Source organism: Camellia sinensis, chromosome 4 (assembly GCF_055761805.1).
Source record: "Camellia sinensis isolate YWXY chromosome 4, ASM5576180v1, whole genome shotgun sequence".
Lineage (NCBI taxonomy): Eukaryota > Viridiplantae > Streptophyta > Magnoliopsida > Ericales > Theaceae > Camellia > Camellia sinensis.
Window position 1 is genome coordinate 118,615,239 of NC_138964.1, and position 18,533 is coordinate 118,633,771.

The 18,533-nt window shown below is 35.8% G+C and overlaps 2 long non-coding RNA genes across 2 annotated transcripts; one reads left to right on the forward strand and one right to left on the reverse strand.

Moving 5' to 3' along the window:
* The first annotated feature begins 3,541 nt into the window (after positions 1-3,541).
* LOC145823415 (uncharacterized) lies at positions 3,542-4,799 on the forward strand. Its single transcript, XR_014365701.1, has 2 exons — positions 3,542-3,866; positions 4,206-4,799. It is a non-coding gene; the product is annotated as an uncharacterized LOC145823415 (long non-coding RNA).
* Positions 4,800-4,847: 48 nt separating this feature from the next.
* LOC114256941 (uncharacterized) lies at positions 4,848-5,566 on the reverse strand. The gene is made up of 3 exons (XR_014365702.1): positions 5,478-5,566; positions 5,305-5,367; positions 4,848-5,178 (listed from the first exon to the last, which is right to left on the reverse strand). It is a non-coding gene; the product is annotated as an uncharacterized LOC114256941 (long non-coding RNA).
* Between the last annotated feature and the right edge of the window lie 12,967 nt (positions 5,567-18,533).

Below are 18,533 nucleotides of genomic sequence, written 5' to 3' on the forward strand. Positions count from 1 at the left end.
TGTCTTAGAGAACATTACAAACTACATATAACAAAACAAAAGTACGCCACAAAAGTCACAACTCTTGAAACCATAAAATAATTATTATAATTTGAAAATTGTGATTGGTTGTTAAACAAAAATTCCAGTCTAAATTTTTATTTTTATTTATTATTATTATTATTTTTTTTTTTCAGCATTCAAAGAACTTAGATCTGTTTAACAACAGTTCCTAATACACAAAATTATATTTTCCCAAAAACTATAAACATGGAAGAATCTGTTTTAAGATTGTTAGGAAAAAATAGTACAAAACTATAAGGAAAATATAATTTAAAAATATATAAATGTTTTTTGGGCAAAACCAAAAACTGAAATATATCAACATAATAATGTGATAAAACTTACAGTACATAAAAGGATAAAATCTGATCGAGTCGAGTGTGTGATACTCTTTCCTTAAGACAGATTCGTCCTCACACCGGTGCTTAGGATTCAATGGACGTCTATCTCCCAAGATACAACGATCAATGTCTTACACTAGCAGCACAACTATTGCAAGCCTAGTGAACTTCACTGTGCATGTACTTTCTTTATAGGAAAATTAGACTTAAGAAATATGAAGAATAAATGCAAAGTGAAGAAGAATGACAATTTACTATCCAAATTTAAGTGACAGAAATGGAATATATAGACTTCTATGTGACTCTTCAAAAGGACACACCATTCCATCTCAAGAGACACAACCATTAGAGTAAATTTAAATTCAAATTTAAATTTTCCAACATAATTTACCTTTTTTTTAAAAAAAAAAAAAAAAAAATCTCAACCCCAAACAACAACTTTTAAATACGTCAACGTCAAACAGGACAAACGGGTTTTGAGGACTCCCATCAAGGCTGTGATCATTAGTTATTCGGCAATATTACGTTATAATATTTTTACTGATCATACATATTATAAATTTCAAAAATATCTAAAATAATATTACATCATCTATTAAGATCTCGTTTGACAACTGAATTTTTTAGTCAAAAAGTCAAAAAGTTATTAAGTTAGTCAAAAAGTCAATAACCCATACCAAAAAAGTCAAAGATTCTCTTTTTTCTCTCTACTTTTTGCACATATTTTCGTAAAATGTCAAAAAGTTATCCCAAACATACTAATTTTTTTTAACTCATATTTTAGTCAAATAACCAAAAAATTACTAAATTGGCATATTTCCAAACGAGGTCTAAGTATTATTCTTACTTATTAGTAGTGGTGGATCAACATGGAAACTAGGGATCACGTGCCCCCGAATTTTTCATTTTTTTTTTTATGTATGTACATAAATAAAATTTTAAATAAAAATAATATTTAGAATAAAATATTAAAAGTATTTTTAAATTTATGAAAATAATAGTTATTTTTTTATTGAAAATAAAAGCGATTACAACAAATTATATTTTTATGTATGAAAATTTTGTGAAAAAATCTCAATATAAAGGTAATATCCATAATTATTGATATACAAATATAATTAATCTCACTGTATATATGTAAAAATTATTAGAGTGTTAGTTATATTAACATGTGAAGTTCACCCTTCATATGCTGCTTTATTATTAGTTAGCGATATCATATGTCAATAATGACGTAATATCATTATTATATAAAATTTTTACTCAAATTTTATAAAAATTTGATTTATCTTACTATTACATAATTTATTTTATGACTTAAATATTTGACTTTTTTACATTATTCAGGATACACTAGTTATACGTAATATTTTTTTTTTGATTTTATTCAAAATTAATTATAAAATTTTATATAAAATATTTTTGTAACAATTTACTTAATTTTTCATACTTAATATTAATTTTAAAAAATTTATTATCTTTGATTATAAAAAAAATTATAATTAATAAATATTATTTATAATTTAATTTTTAAACTCCGTCGCTCCTCATTAGACATGGCATGAAAGAACAATTTTTAAATATTACAAACGTCAAACAAGACAAATGGGTTTTGAGGATTCCCATAATCTTTGTGATCAATACTTATTAGACATTGCATGACAGAAAGAACAACTTTTAAATATTACCAACGTCAAACAAGACCAATGGGTTTTGAGAAACAACAACTTTTAAATATTACAAACGTCAAACAAGACCAATGGTTTTGAGGATTCCCATAATCTTTGTGATCATTACTTATTAGACATTGCATGAGAGATTTGACATTGCCTTCAAATCGGGAAAACTCCGAGGTCAATTCAATTTGGGATATATATAAGGGGAAGTTACATTGTAACGAGATAGAATTTTTCTTTTACAGGTTATTTAAAGTGATTTAAATAAGTATATTTTTTATTTTTTTATAAAAAAATATACAGAAAAGTAAGAAAGTGATGTGATGAAAAAAAATAAAAAGTTAAAACGATAGATTATTTTTGAGTTGCTAAACTTGACCAAATATATAGAGGAGTATAACATATAGTTAGTGTTTAGTTTATTTCTTAAAACTTAATTTTGTTTTTAGATTATGATGTGAATATAACATATTAACTAAATATATTTTTAAAATATAACTTAAAATTATTTTCAAAATTTTTCTCTTCTTTTTATTTATTTATTTATTATTAATCAATTAATCAATTATTTTTTCTCTTTCATCTCTCATTTTACATTTTCTTTCATTTTATACATACATCAATAATAAATAAAAAAATTAATAAATAATCCAAAATTATTTTCAAAACTCATAACCAAATAAAATTTATCTTTTCAAATCATAATTCAAAATTCAAAATGCAATTCTACACTCAAATCATAATTCTAAAACTAAGGGGTTATTTGAGATGTTCTAAATAAGTGTATTTTTTGACTTTTTATGAAATATGAGATGTGTATGGGTTGTGTTTGAAGTGATCTGATAGAGATGTAATATAACTTAAATAACATGATGTGACTTAAATAGGATAGTGACTTTTTGACTTTTTAACTTTTGAATTTTTTTAAGTTAGGACAAACAAGGCCTAAACCAACCGGACTTTTCACTTGCATTTCATCATTTTTTTTTGGGTCCACTATACTGTAATTTTGGGAGATTTTATTTACAGCCAAAAATCATTAAATAGGTCTAATTAAAATTTTAAAATTTTAATTTCTATTATACTCTAATATAAATTTACTAATAAGGACAACACATAGGCTTGGTTTGACATGTTGGAAAAAAATCAAAAAGTCATTATCTTATTTAAGTCACATCATCTTATTTAAGTCACATCATTTCTCTAACACATCACTTCAAACCCAACCCAAACCCAACCCATATTTCATAAAAAGTCAAAAGGTATACTTATTTATATCATCCCAAACAACCCCAAATCATAAAATAAAATACTTTTTTTTAATGGTACACCTTAATCACATATACATATTCTTTATATTTTTTCCCAACTGTTTTCTCTTATTTTTATCATTATAAAATTCCAAACCACCCTACCAAAACTCACTATTATCATTAACATTATCGTTTCTTATTGTATTGTTACTTCTAAATAGAAGAAAATTGGGTAAATTACATTTACCTCCCCTGAGGTTTCTGACAAATACAGGGACCTCCCCTGTGGTTTGAATAATTACAGTAACACCCCCTACTTTACCTGACATTGTCAAGTTTCCCCCAAAAGTTGACAGCCGTTTAAACCCCTAACAGACCCTGCCTATGTCATCAAATGTAAACAATAAAATGCCCATAATACCCTCAACCCATCTATATATAGCAAATGGTCTCTCCAGCTTCACTTCAGTAAATCCAAGTGGAAGAGAAAAATTTAGAGAGGCAACCAAAACTAAAGAACAACAAAAAGAAGAAAGGGCCAAGCACAAACACAGGTATGTTCCCAGTCACAATAACTATTTAAAAAAAAAAAATTGCATATGAAAATGCATTATAACTATGCCCATTATTGAGAAATGAAGCACAAGCACAACACATATGTTCCCAGCCACATTAACTATTTAAAAAAAAAAAAAATTGCATCTGAAAATGCATTATAACTATGATCCATTATTGAGAAATGAAGCACAAACACAAGTATGTCCCATGAATATATGTCCTGAAAATGCATTATAACTATGATCCATTATTGAGAAATGAAACACAAACACAGGTATGTCCCATCAATATATGTCCTGAAAATGCATTAAAACTCTCACATTTCATGAATGTAGGTTCACTGGATGGATATATCATCATCAAGTAATGGAGGAGGGGTGATGAAATATAGAAGCAAGATCTGTTACTGTGGGAGCAAAGCAACAATTAAAGTCACTGAATCTGAAAAAAACAGAGGCAAATTGTATTACTTATGCCCAAATGGGAAATGCGGATTCTGGGAGTGGTGCAAACCAGTAAACTCATCTATTGGAGGAGAAATGATGATGGAAGACACTCAAACAACTGTTAACAGACACACTTTATCCTATGAAGAAGAAAGTCCTGCAACGAATTTAATGAACCAAATGGGGGCTATGCAAACAAGGATGCAAGTACTTGAAGCAAACATGGGGTTTATAAAGATGATAATGATCATGAATTTTGTGATGTGTTTGATTTCCCTAATGGTTGCTCTAAAAATGTAATGGTAATGATTCACCTACTGTTTTGTAATGGCCCTGTAATACTGTTTTGTAATGGCCCTGTAATGGCCCTTTTGTAATGGCCCTTATGTAAGGTTTTGTAATATTTGGTAATAGACCTTATGTTTGTAATGCAATATGTTTTGTAATGGACCATATATAAATATGATGAAGTTATTTCAGCATTATGTAAATATGCACATCTCATTTGAATAACATAATGACCTGTAAACATAATCTAAACAACAAGTAAAACCATTCCATAAATATGCACCTGTTTAATTACATCATGATTGTTGTAAAATATGTTCAAGTAGTTTACTTACATCATTCCTATTAGATATGTTCAGTTACATCATCAGTTATAAAATACTTCATGGCCACTACAAAAAAACAAAAATGGCCACATCATCATATTGCTATTCTTAGCATTGCATGTCCACTACAAAAATACAAAAAAGTGGAACATGATCCTCACTAACTATACAGTCAAGCAACATATATTTTATACCTTCAACCTATGTTAATCCTTGTACCCAAAATATCAACAACTTAGCTAAGTCATCTGCAAAAAAAGTCAAACAAACAAACAAACAAATAAATTGATGTTGTCTGACCTGTGTCACAAACAAACAAATATCAACAACTTAGCTAATTTCATTGTAACTTCATAAGTAAGTTCATAACTAACATGATGTTGTGTGACCTGTGTCACACATTCAGCAGGCATTGGGGGGGTCCCTCTTGGAATATCCTAAATTGAAAACCAAAGTAAGGTAATAAATATGCATATCAATATCATAAATTGATAGAAAACAAATAAAAATCACAAATGAAAAGGCAAAACAAATACAAAAAACTCACTTGTGCATGGTTGGCCTTGCCCTTGCCTCTCACTTGTGCATGGTTGGCCTTGCCCTTGCCTCTTCCACTTGAATTTCCCTTCCCAGCTGAACTTCCTCTTGTAGTTGTATTTCCCCTCCCAGCTGAACTGTCCCTCCCAGCTGAACTGTCCCTCCCACTTGAGTTGCCTCTACCACTTGCATTGCCCCTCTTAGCTGAACTACCTCTCCCACTTGAATTGTCTCTACCTCTGCCCCTACTCACAGATCTGCCACTGCCCCTACCAGCAGTTTTGGCACTGCCTCTACCACTGGATGTGCCATCAGTTTTGCCACTGCCTCTACCACTGGATGTGCCACTGCTCCTACCAGCAGTAGATGCTTCACCCCTGACTGGACCTCTTTGGCAAGTTCTCTTGTTGTGTTCAAATTGCATGCACCATTTGCATCTCAAGGTACTAGACCTTTTGGTCTGACTTGTTCCAGCTGGTGGCTCATGAGCAGCCCTCTTTCTTGAAGTCCTTGGCCTTCCTGGCAATCTTTTCAGTGGTGGGGGTTGTAAAGGGTCCCCAGGTATAAGTGTCCACATGCTATGGTGTAAGATGGGATGTATCATTCCACCATTGGCTCTCAAGTAAGTTGCCTTAGAATAGTAGGGGTGGACAAAATCTTCTATGTTTAACCTACTGTGAGAAATTGCAGCCACAGCATGCTTGCATGGAAGACCAGATATTTCCCACTGTCTACATACACAAGTCATTGCCCCAATATGGACAATGTGATTAACCCCCTCATTATCCTTCACCTCATACTCATTGCCTCCTGCATACTCCACTGTGCAAGTCCTTGACCATTTCTGTGTGACCTCAAGCTGTTTCTTCACATTCAATGTGACATTAGATTTCCATTGCATTGCCTTTTGGTACCTCATCTGAAACTTACCCATCAACTTGCACCTTATGCCCTCTAACATAGTTAAAATTGGCTGAGTTCTCAAATTTCCTAACCAATTGTTGAAGGACTCTGTCATGTTATTTGTGATGTGATCACTTCTAATCCTACCATCAAATGCATGCCTAGACCTTCCTTCAACTGGAACCTTCTGCAACCAAATGCAAGCATCATTGTTCAGGTCCTTAATGGCTTGCATAGCCTTATCATACTCCATCTGATTGTAAGCCCTTGCTGCTCTCCAAAATTGCTTCCTCAAAATTAAACCCGGAAATTTGGCTCTGAAATTGTTATATAGGTGCATGCAACATCTTCTATGAGTTGCCTCCGGTATAATGTCACTCACAATCTTATCAAGGCCCTGCATATAAAAACAATGAAACATTACTAAGCATTACAAGTTTAAAATTAGAGAATCATTTGTAATTATGTAAGTAAAGTAGTTGTTGAATATGTCAGTAAAGTACCTTTTGTTGATCAGACATGATGGTCCATGGTCTAGAAGGTAGTGCATCTTCTATGATTGTTCTCAAGTTGTGCAAGAAAAAAGACCAACTGTCCTTGCATTCACCCTCTACTATTGCCAATGCCAATGGAAACAAGCCATTATTTCCATCCAAGGCAACTGCTGAAATTAAAACACCACCATAGGGACCCTTCAAGTGACACCCATCTACCCCTATGAATGGCCTACATCCATTAATGAACCCTGCTTTCATTGCATCAAATGATATGAAAATTCTTTGGAACAATGGATATTGAGGAATGGTACGGTCTGGTTGTTCTCCATCTTCTGAGACTGGGGTAGAAGGTATGTCATAATTTATGACAACCAAGCTGCCAGGGTTTGTTTTGTTGATTTGACTAGCATATGTTGGCAACAACACATATTGGCTCCCATGATCACCCTCCAGCTCCTCCTTGCACCTCCTTTTGGCTCTATACAGTTGCATTCTTGAAGCCTCAATCCCAAACATTTTATTCAGTTTCATTTGCATGGTATCTAAGCCCATGTGTGGATTGTCCTTAAAACTTTCAACCATTTTTTTAGCAATCCAAGCTGATGTAGCTTCAGTGTTTGTGTTCATCCTGCTACATGTGTGAGTAGGTACTAAGGTTTTAATCTTGTAGGTGATCCCATCTGGAAGTGGAGATGCATGAATTCTCCAAGGGCAGCCCTCAGCAGCACAATGGGCTGTTACTCTAGACTTCTCATTTTTGTCTCTTACTATCTTGAAACCAATTTGCACTGTATAGTCCCTTAATGTAGCCCTAAAAGTATTCACTTCTGGAAAAATCATCCCTTCTTCCAACACAACTTCTCCATCTTGATTCATATATGGCTCTTTCCCATTGTAGGTACCATCATACTTCATGCCTGGAAACCTCATCTCTTCATCATCTAGACAGTCTGCTTCATCATCATAATCATCATCAGTACTAGAATATGGCACTTCATCATCACCAGATTGGTAATCACTAAGTTCAGCATCATCACTTGAGCACTCATTATCATCATCACTCAAAATCTCATTGGCATCTGATTGGTTTTCATCCTCAGCAGTTGCATTCCAATCCCTATCCTCATCACTAAACCCATAAACATTGTCCTGATGGTACTCTTCATCTACATCTACAGTATGGTAGTCTTGCTCTACATCTACAGCATCTACTCCATGATTTTCATTTCCAACATTACTTTTATGTCCACCATCACTCATTCCAATAGAATATTCTATGTTTACATACAAGTTAATTGTTTTACTCCTTCCTTGCACATAAAACATGTCTAGCACATCAAGATCATTTTCTACTAATCTCCTTCTGTCAGTACCAGGCATATCACAATGCAATGTGATTGCTATTGCTTCACTACAAGAAATGTGAGACAGGACTGTTGCAGTTACATCCTTCAAGGCATCAATGTAGCAATACATATTTGGGTCCACATCAAACACTCTTCCCACTTTTCCTTTGTAGTTGATGATTAAATCAAAATAAGGAAATGCAGCCATACTGTAATCATAATGATGTACCAATTATAAAATAAAATAAGCAAGCCCATACAATGACAAATTGACAAGAAAAAGAAGAAAAATGACGTAAAAATTAACTCAGTACTCAACAATTAACTGAAGAAAATATGCAAACATGAAGAAATCCGTAAATTACACTATAATTATACTAATATTAAACAATCATAAGTAAAACCCAACAAATCAGAAATTCATTCTAAACATACATCTCCTGAATAACACCCAGAAAATCATAAATTCATAAATTTTCAACAAATTCCCTGTATTCGAATCAGAAATTTTGCAAATAAAATAAAAGCCCTCAACATTGCAAATCAAATAAAAGCCCTAAACATTGCAAATCAAATAAAAGCCCTAAACATACATCTCATAAATAAAATAAAAAAAATCAGAAATTTATATTAAATCCCTACATTACACTATTATTATAGTAATATTCAACAAATTCCTTTTTTCCAGTAAGAAATTTTGCAAATAAAATATAAACTCTAAATATATATTTTCGAAGTAAACCATTTTCACATACATTTCATCAAATCAAACACAGAATACAAACAAATTTATAAGAAAAAAGATGGAAAAAAATATTCGAAAATCATCAACACACATTTTAAAACACTATTTGAAGCTTACAGAGTTCGAAGTCTTACCTGGAAGCCGTAACAGCAACTTCTCACCGATGAAACTCTTTTACATTGTGTACTGGCAACGACGATCGGTTCAAAACCTCAAGCTTTTTCGTCTTCTTCACAATCGACGATCGGTTCACGACGATCGCCTCCCTCTCTCTTTTCTTTCTCTGAACAATTCGATTTGTATTGTGAATGTATTGATTAGGGATTTTGTGAACAAAGGGCTTTTTGGTCTTTTTGCAAGAAAAAGCAAGGGTCACATGGTCATTATCTATTGGATACTAACGTCGTTTGGGCAAAATAGACGGAATGGGGGAAACTTGACAATGTCAGGTAAAGTAGGGGGTGTTACTGTAATTATTCAAACCACAGGGGAGGTCCCTGTATTTGTCAGAAACCTCAGGGGAGGTAAATGTAATTTACCCAAGAAAATTTGAATAAAATAAATCAATAAATGAGAATAATAATCAAAACAATTTTTGAAGCAATCCATTTGATTTTTCTAGGAGTTGTTTAAATTGATCTAAATAAGTATACGTTTTGACTTTTTACGAAAAAATATACAAAAAATAGAAAAGTAATATAATCCAAAAAAGATAAAAAAATAAAAAGTGTATTTATACCGTGTATCCTAAATACTCTTATTATTTTCATATTGATTTATTTTTGCAAATGGACCAGAATAATAGTTGGATATAAAATTTTAATTGCTCAAGTTTCCTCGAGTTCATCCTATTCACCCTCTTTAATTTGTGTCCAGCATTTCTAGACCCGTCAATGTGACAACCAAGCCAATCCCAATCCTTTTCAAAACAAATATACTACAATCTTTCTTCGACCTTTCCAAACCCGACATTCATAAGCTTACTTTAATATTGTCCACGTTGAATAAAAGAATAGGTGTAATGAAATTTTGAAAGAATTTTTTAAAATGGTGTAATATAAGATTATTGATTTATTTATTATTTGATTGTATCATAAAACTCTCTCCTTAACCAAGCATGGTGACTTTGTACTTATTTGAGTGTATCTTGAAAAAAAAATTAAAAAAATTATTGGATGTACTGAGAGTAACATAAAACCTAACGCTGTGTTTAATTAAGAATTTATGAAAGAATTTAAAAAGAGAAAAGGAATAGGAAAAGGAAAAAAATAAATGAATATGAATAAAATATATTTACATTTCACCTAATTTCACATATTATTTTCTTGTCGTTTCTAAATCCCTTTTCAAATCTCTCAATCAAACATAACCTAAATAATTGAACAGAATATACTGAGAAATTAAAAGTATTTAATGATTTACTAGATGTAAATAGAATCCCCTGTAATTCTCCATATATATATAATCCATGCGGGTTGGGCTTTCGTTCAGGCTCGTAGGCTATAAGCCTATAATGAATCTTGATGCTCAGGTTTTTGTTTGAGAAACTGGTTGGGCAGGAATCTCGTTGAAAAATTCAAAGACTTATAACTAGTGGTGAATGAGTAACCGCTGAAATTAAACCGATCAATCGCACCAAACAGACTGTTTGTTTCTTTTTTTTTGGTCGGTCAGTATTATTTGATAAATTTTCAATTTTCGATTTCAGTCCAGGTTTTGGTGAATTTAAACCGCACCACATATAAACTTCCATCTTATCCATCCACGTGTCTTAATCCTAGCAGCCAACTCAATATAACATAATGACAACACTTTTTACCGTCCCATGGTGGAAACACTTTTTGCCTTCTCTTCATTCACTGATTCTCTCTCTCTCTCTCTCTGTCTCTTTCTCTCTCTCGTACTCCTGGGCTCTTCCACTTCAAAGTTTCAAGGAGTAGGTTTTTTTTACTAAGGGTGATAAATTAGTTAGTTATTTTTACTAAAGGGTAAGAAATCACTCTCATCCATGATTCATCACCACTATCATCTATTACTCAATTGAAATCTTGAATCAAAGCGTCGGTACCAAGTAAATTTTATCCCAAATTTTTTATTATTTTATTTTTTGAACAAATCTTATTTTTTTATTATTAAAAATGTCTTATTTTTGACACAAATCTTTAATTTTTTTAACACTTTTCAAAAGGCCCTATTATAGACTGACTTTTGTGTCAAAACAAACCCTATTTTTGACCCTATTTATAATATATATATATACATATATGTATATATATATTCATAATATTTATGAAGTTTTCAAAAGGGTTTTAATGTTTATGAATTTTAATGGTGTTTTGGACCTGTAAAAAGATAATAATGTTTGACATTATATTGTACACACTACTCCTAACAAGCAAATGGAAAAAAAGAAAAAAATGATGATTTAATTGTTGTTTGTTAATATATATTGTGTGAATGATTTTCCGATCACACTGCCTAACTCAGTATTCAGCTGGAGAACACTGGTAGAATAGATGACACTTGACTAACCTGTAACAGAAAGAGAAGATTCCGGTGGTGGTTCGTCCACCCGGAGGCACTCCGACGATCAAGTCAGTATATCTCTCAAAGATAATCAATAGTGCTAATCTCACTAGACAGAATATAAATTGCGTACCTTAGACCCATGGGGGTGCCTCCCTGTTATAGCCAACACAATCCTAGTCCCAATAGACGCCTAGCTCTAATGGACTTAGGATTACTGCTAATCTTGGACTCACAGTAGGATTAGGATAAACTCTCTAAGAGTCTTATCTTTACCCAAACTGAAGTCCCCTCTCATTCTAGGACTCTTGTTCCTTATCCACTTATCTCGGATTTCGATATCTTCGGAGATAACATCGGCCTTGCTGAGATAACCTCGGCGTCATAACCAGGACACATGGCACCTCGGCTGACACGTCGACGTCACCTTGGCCACGTGTTGGTACTTAGAAAATATATCCCCACAACTACCCCCTAGGTTCTATTACCTCGGCATTTTGAGGTGATGGAACCTATATCAGTACCTCATGCTAGTATATCAGTTTAATCCGAGATCATCATCGTAGGCCGACATGTCTTCTTAAAGATCAAGAATTCCAATGAACTCCTTTATGTGTATGAGCTGTCAAACATCACTTTTCAACCGTTTCATTCACGCGTTTTATCCTTATTGGATCGTACTCCGGACGCGCTTATTAGTCGTTTCGCGCTTACATGCGCCATCTGTCGCATTACGCTGTTCCAGGCGCATTAATTGTCCTTTTTCGCCGTCGTTTCAAGTTTTTGACAAAACTTGTTTTCCTCTTTCGTTTTCTTACTTTTACATTGATTCCTTTGCTTTTTTCTCTCTATAGCACTTGAATACGCCATTGTTCCAGACCTCAAGCTCTGTAACTGCCTTCTTTCCTCCTTCTGGTGAAACTTCCTCTGTTCTGTTACTTCTGTAACCATCGTCTGACTTCGGCAATCCTTACGCCGACTTTTTTTCTTTGGTGAGTTTACTGTTCCTTTCGTTTTCAATTCTTTGATGCTTTTTATTACTTGCCGCCATTACTGCATTTGTTTAAACTTTTAACTTGTGAATCATACATCTGAATGTGTTTTTTCCACGATTTTACCCTTGCCCATATCTTGAACGTACGCACTGTTTCACCACTTCCCTGTACTTTTGCTACTGTTCTTGGCCCTATACTTCTTGTATTATTTATGTTCTTGATGGATCATCTCTGTTCTTGATTCTGAAACTCATTCTTATTTCTATTTTTTGTGTCTTTTCCAGATTCATGCCTTTAACTTTGTTTCCATAGACTTAGGTTTGGGATTTGTCTGTAGAACCTACAATTTAGGAAAAACTGAAACAAACTCTTACCAAAGTGTACTTTTGGGTTTTTGGCCGAGGTCCTTTAAACCTTCCAAAAATACTTCTTCCTGAAATCCGATATCTCCATTTAAGCCGACATCATGGGCATGTGGAAACATAGGGTAAACACCTCATCCAAACTAGAGTTCTTTAGACAAGAGTTTGAAATCCCAGCCGATGTCCATCTGAGATTGGCTGGGAATGATGACTCCATCATGCCTACTGATTACTCCATGCCTTTCCCTGTGGTAGGTTTCATTGAGTGTGGACTTCGGCTCCCACTCAACATCCCTTTCCGTGAAATACTTCATTATTACAAGCTAAACGCAATGTAACTTTTCATCAATTCCTATCAAACCATCAATGGTATCATAGCCTTAGCCAAACAAGAAAACGCTAGGATTACATTAGCCGACATCCAGTATTGCTACACTATGTGTGGCCTCAAAAAAGACACTGGCTACGTTTACTACCTCAAGCTAAGGTCTACTGAAAACAAAATCGTTGCCGACCTCCCTGACTCCAACAAGGGAGCTGGGGATGATTATTTCATTACTTTGGGGAACTGGGAGTTCGCCCCAGATGAAGACCTACATCTTTTCCCTCTCCTTCGATCAGTCTTTGTAGAGGGGCAATGGTAAGAACCCTGCATTCATACCTACTTATTTTTTAAAGTCTTTCATACTTTATCTATTTCTTAATGTTTGTTTTTCTTGCAGCTATTCCTAAGCCACCAAAGAACTTTTGCCAATCCTTCATTCCCAGCAAGGATTTGAAGAAACTCTTGAATCTGCCAGTCCATAAACGAACGGTGCCTCTGCTTCTCAATTTTATTCTAACATACAAGTCAGCTCTGCCCGACGTCCCTAGAAGGAAGAAGAAAAGCCTTTCTCCACCATCTGCCACAACTCCACAAACCGTATCCACATTTCGGACAGACCAAGGGTCAACCTCTGATCTAGCTGAGCAACCGTCAACCTCGGCTCCATATTTGATTTCAATATCCCAACGCCGCCGTCGACGCCGAACAGTTTTTACTGCCGAGATGGGTCACCCAAAACCAGTTGCAAAAGATCTCTTGGCTAGCATCCCTTCTGATGTTGATGCGCAACCAACACAAATCCTGCCTCCTCCAAAGCCAAAACGAATAAAAAAGGCTCAGCCAAAGGCAAAGGTGCCTCAGATTGATTCTGAGGATACCTTGCCAACTTCCAAACCGGCTTCGAGCGAGAAAACTGCCTCTGTTCCTGCGAAGAGGTCTGCCGAAACGCTTCCATCCGATTCTACCAAATCCAAAAGGCCGAGGTCATCTTCTGCAACGACCTTGGGGTGTAAAAAGCCTGTTGCCCCCTGGGCCCCCGAAATTACCTTGGAAGATAAGCCAGTCATGGCCAACGATAGCGCCGAGGACATCAATGTCAGCATGGCCCTCAGTACTGCTCTGCTTCTCCACGGCGATCTTGACCGAAACGCCGGGTTGAGTGAGTATGAAAATTACGCTCTGATGCTTCAACGTTCTGTTCAAGTAAGTGTCTTTCATCTGGCATTTTTTTCTTTCTTTCTCATACTTAGAAATTTTCTAATAACTTCTGTTTTGTTCAATTTTAGGCCATCCAGCATGCCCATTCTTTCTCTGTTCAATCTATCGAAAATTGAGAGAAGTTGGCCGAGATGAACAGGGAGTTCTCTGCTCTTCAAAAAGCCAACAAGAGTTTACAATCAAGGATGAAAAAGTTGGAGGACCAAGCCGAGGCTGCAATCAAAGCCCAAACTAACGCCGAAGAGAAGGCTGAATCTGCCGAAGCCATGAGAAAGGTTTCTGAGTCCCAAAGAAAAGAGGCCGAGGAGAAGATGGCCCAAGCCGAAAAAGAGCTTCAAGAAGCCTTGGCCACTAAAGAGGCTGAAATCAAAGACGCCAACGAGAAGGCATATGATCAAGGTATGGCCGACGTCACGGAGGCTTATGAAATTCAAGTGAAGCAGGCATGCAACAAGGGTTTCACCCTTGGTTGGATGTCTCTTCTAAAGAAGCTTAATGTCCCCAAGGACTCACCCTTCAGAAATGCCGACCTTATTCCTCTTCCATTCCCTCCAGCCCCAACTCCAACTCTAACTCAATATGATAACGAATCTGAATCTGACGACGAGACCCTGGCGAGAAGACCCAAGGAAGCAACTGGGGCCAAGTCCCCTCTTAGAATGAGCAAGTTCTGGACTTGACTCAGGATGAGGAGGGTGAGGAGGTTCCTGAAGATGTTATTCCTGAGAGGGTTTCAGCCGACGTCCCCTTCGCTGACAAGAGTATTGATGAAACCTTGCAAGAGATTGATGCTGAGCTTGCAGCGGAGAAGGCGGCAGAGGTGGCTTCTCAACAGTCTTCTGAGGTCCCAACCCAGCTTACTGCCGATGCTGAGGAATCTTAGTTTTCATGTCTTTTTGTTTCTTGTATTTCGAATTTTGTTTTTGAGATAATGTAAGTTCTTTGTATGGCCGATGTGCCCTCTTTTTGTTGAATGCTAATGCAACTTTCCTTTACTGAGTGCTTGTACCTTTGTCTTTTCTTGACTGCTTTTGTGTGATTCTATACTTAGAATATTCTGCATGTCTTTCACATACTTTTCCTTCTTTGTACAATCTTCTCGGGGTGATACACCTCGGATAGACAAACTGCTCGGTTTAACTTAACTTGTAAACTTTTAACAAGTGTTGAACATCATATCGATTTAACTCAACTTGTAAATTGCTACAAATTTTAACAAGTGTTTAAACAATAATCTGAGTTTAACTTCAGCTTGTAAATTGCTACAAATTTTAACAAGTGTTAAACGATGATTTCGGTTTAACTTCAACTTGTAAATTGTCCACATATTTCAACAAGTGTTAAACAATGATTTCGGTTTAACTTCAACTTGTAAATTGCTACAAATTTCAACAAGTGTTAAACAATGATCTCGGTTTAACTTTAACTTGTAAATTGTCCACAAATTTCAACAAGTGTTAAACAATGATTCCGGTTAAACTTCAAGTTGTAAATTGCTACAAATTTCAACAAGTGTTTAAACAATGATCTCGGTTTAACTTTAACTTGTAAATTGTCCACAAATTTCAACAAGTGTTAAACAATGATTTCGGTTTAACTTCAACTTGTAAATTGTCCACAAATTTCAACAAGTGTTAAACAATGTTTTCGGTTTAACTTTAACTTGTAAATTGCTACAAATTTCAACAAGTGTTAGACAATGATCTCTGTTTAACTTTAACTTGTAAATTGTCTACAAATTTCAACAAGTGTTAAACAATGATTTCGGTTTAACTTCAACTTGTAAATTGTCCACAAATTTCAACAAGTGTTAAACAATGTCTTCGGTTTAACTTTAACTTGTAAATTGTCCACAAATTTCAACAAGTGTTAAACAATGATTTCAGTTTAATTTCAACTTGTAAATTGTCTACAAATTTCAACAAGTGTTAAACAATGATTTCGGTTTAACTTTAACTTGTAAATTGTCCACAAATTTCAACAAGTTTTAAACATATTCTTCTTCTCTCTGCCCCCTAATGTGAACCTGAGTTCCACTTGGGTTCTCATTATGCATGTATTCTAGAGACAATGTCAAGTATCTTGAAAAGATAACCAAGCTGAATCTTTATTTATTTACGTCGGCAAATGAAAAAAAGAACAAAGGGATTCTAATGATAGAAAAATTTCAAATTGCAAGTGTTCCAAGGCCTTGGAAACTCTTTGCCCTCATTATCTTCAAGCCGATATGCCCCATTGCCTAGCACCGAGATGATTCTGTAGGGTCCTTCCCAATTTGGGCCAAGCTTGCCCTCTCTAGGATCCTTCTTGTTGCCGACGACTTTTCTTAAGACAAGGTCACCAATCTGAAATTCCCTTGGGTTAACCTTCTTGTTATAAGCTCTGGCAAGCTGTTGCTGGTATGCTGCGAGCTGAATTGTAGCTTTCTCCCTTCGTTCTTCTAGAAGATCTAGATCTCAGGCTAGGAGTACATCATTAGTCCTATTCTCTACCCCCTAGGTTCTGATCCCAGGGATGCCGACCTCCAGCAGAATGATTGCTTCTGTGCCATAAGCCATGGCAAAGGGGGATTCCCCTGTTGATCTTCTCAGCACAGTCCGATATGCCCAGAGTACATTGGGCAATTCGTCTACCCACTTTCCTTTCGCTGCCTGCAACCTCTTCTTTATCCCATCCAGAATTACTTTGTTAGATGCTTCTGCTTGTCCATTGCTTTGTGGAAAGCTTGGGGTTGAAAAGTAGTTCTTGATCTTGAACTTTACACAAAAGTTCTTGATTAGCTTACTGTCAAATTGAGTTCCATTGTCTGCGACAATTGCTCTTGGAATCCCAAACCTGGTGATAATGTTTTTCCAAATGAAGTTCTTCACGTCCATATCTCGGATCTTGGCAAGAGGTTCGGCTTCTATCCATTTAGTGAAGTAATCTGTTGCTACCAGCAAGTACTTCCTTTTTCCAGTTGCTTGGGGCAGTTGCCCGACGAGATCCATGCCCCATTGGGCAAATGGCCAAGGACTGGATACAGGGTTCAAATCTGCTGCTGGCTGGTGTATCAGAGGTGCAAACCTTTGGCATTGTTCACACTTCTTTAAATAGGCTTCTGCATCTTTCTGCATGTAAGGCCACCAATACCCTTGGGTAATGGCCCTATGGGTGAGTGATCTGCCCCAACGTGGCTTCCACAAATTCCTTCATGAATTTCATATAAAAAATCTTCCACTTGTGAAGGATGTACACACCTCAAAAGGGGTCTAGTGAAGGATCTTCTGTAGAGGTGTCCCTCTGCTGTTAGACTGAATCTTGCTGACTTTAATCTGATCTTGTGTGCCTCCTTGCGGTCATTTGGCAGCTTTCTTTTGTTTAGGAATGCAATAATTGCATCAATCTAGCTTGGTCCCATGTCTACACACATCGCTTCATGCTCCGTGGTTACTGGTTCAATGCTCGGGCCCGACATGTAGTCAATCATTATTGTCCTTGCTTTTCCAGGTTGTACTACATTAGCTAGGTTGGCCAACGCATTGGCGTGGCTGTTATCATCTCAGCTGACCTGAAGTAGTCGGCAGTTCTGAAACAAGGCTGACAGCCTGATGACCTCCTTTGCGTAGGTTGACATTCATTCATCTCGGGCTGCAAACTCGCCTGTTGTCTGGTTAACTATCAGTTGTGAATCACAAAAAACTATTACCTCATTTGCTTGCACTGTTGCTGCTAGCTTCAGCCCTGCAATGAGTGCTTCGTATTCTGCTTCGTTGTTTAAGGCTTTGAACTCCAAACGAATGGACTGTTCCACTATCTGTCCATCTGGAGATATAAGCACTACTCCTACCCCCGCTTCCTGTCGGTTTGAACTCCCATCAACGAACAGTCGAAAGGAGTCGTCGATGTAAATGTTGCAGGGTCTGAGTTTTTCCTCTTTTCCTTGTTTTTTCGCCTTTGACTGAGCTTCTCCTTGCTTGTCTGGACATTGTTCATCTTGGTTCAACGGAGCCCGATGTTTGATGGAATCTAGGGTGAACTCGGCCACGAAGTCGGCCAGAACCTGGCCTTTGATTGCTGTCCTTGGCTTGTACTCCAGGTCATACTGGCCTAGGGTGACTGCCCACCTGGCTATTCTTCCTGTCAGGTCTCCTTGTTGTAGTAAGGACT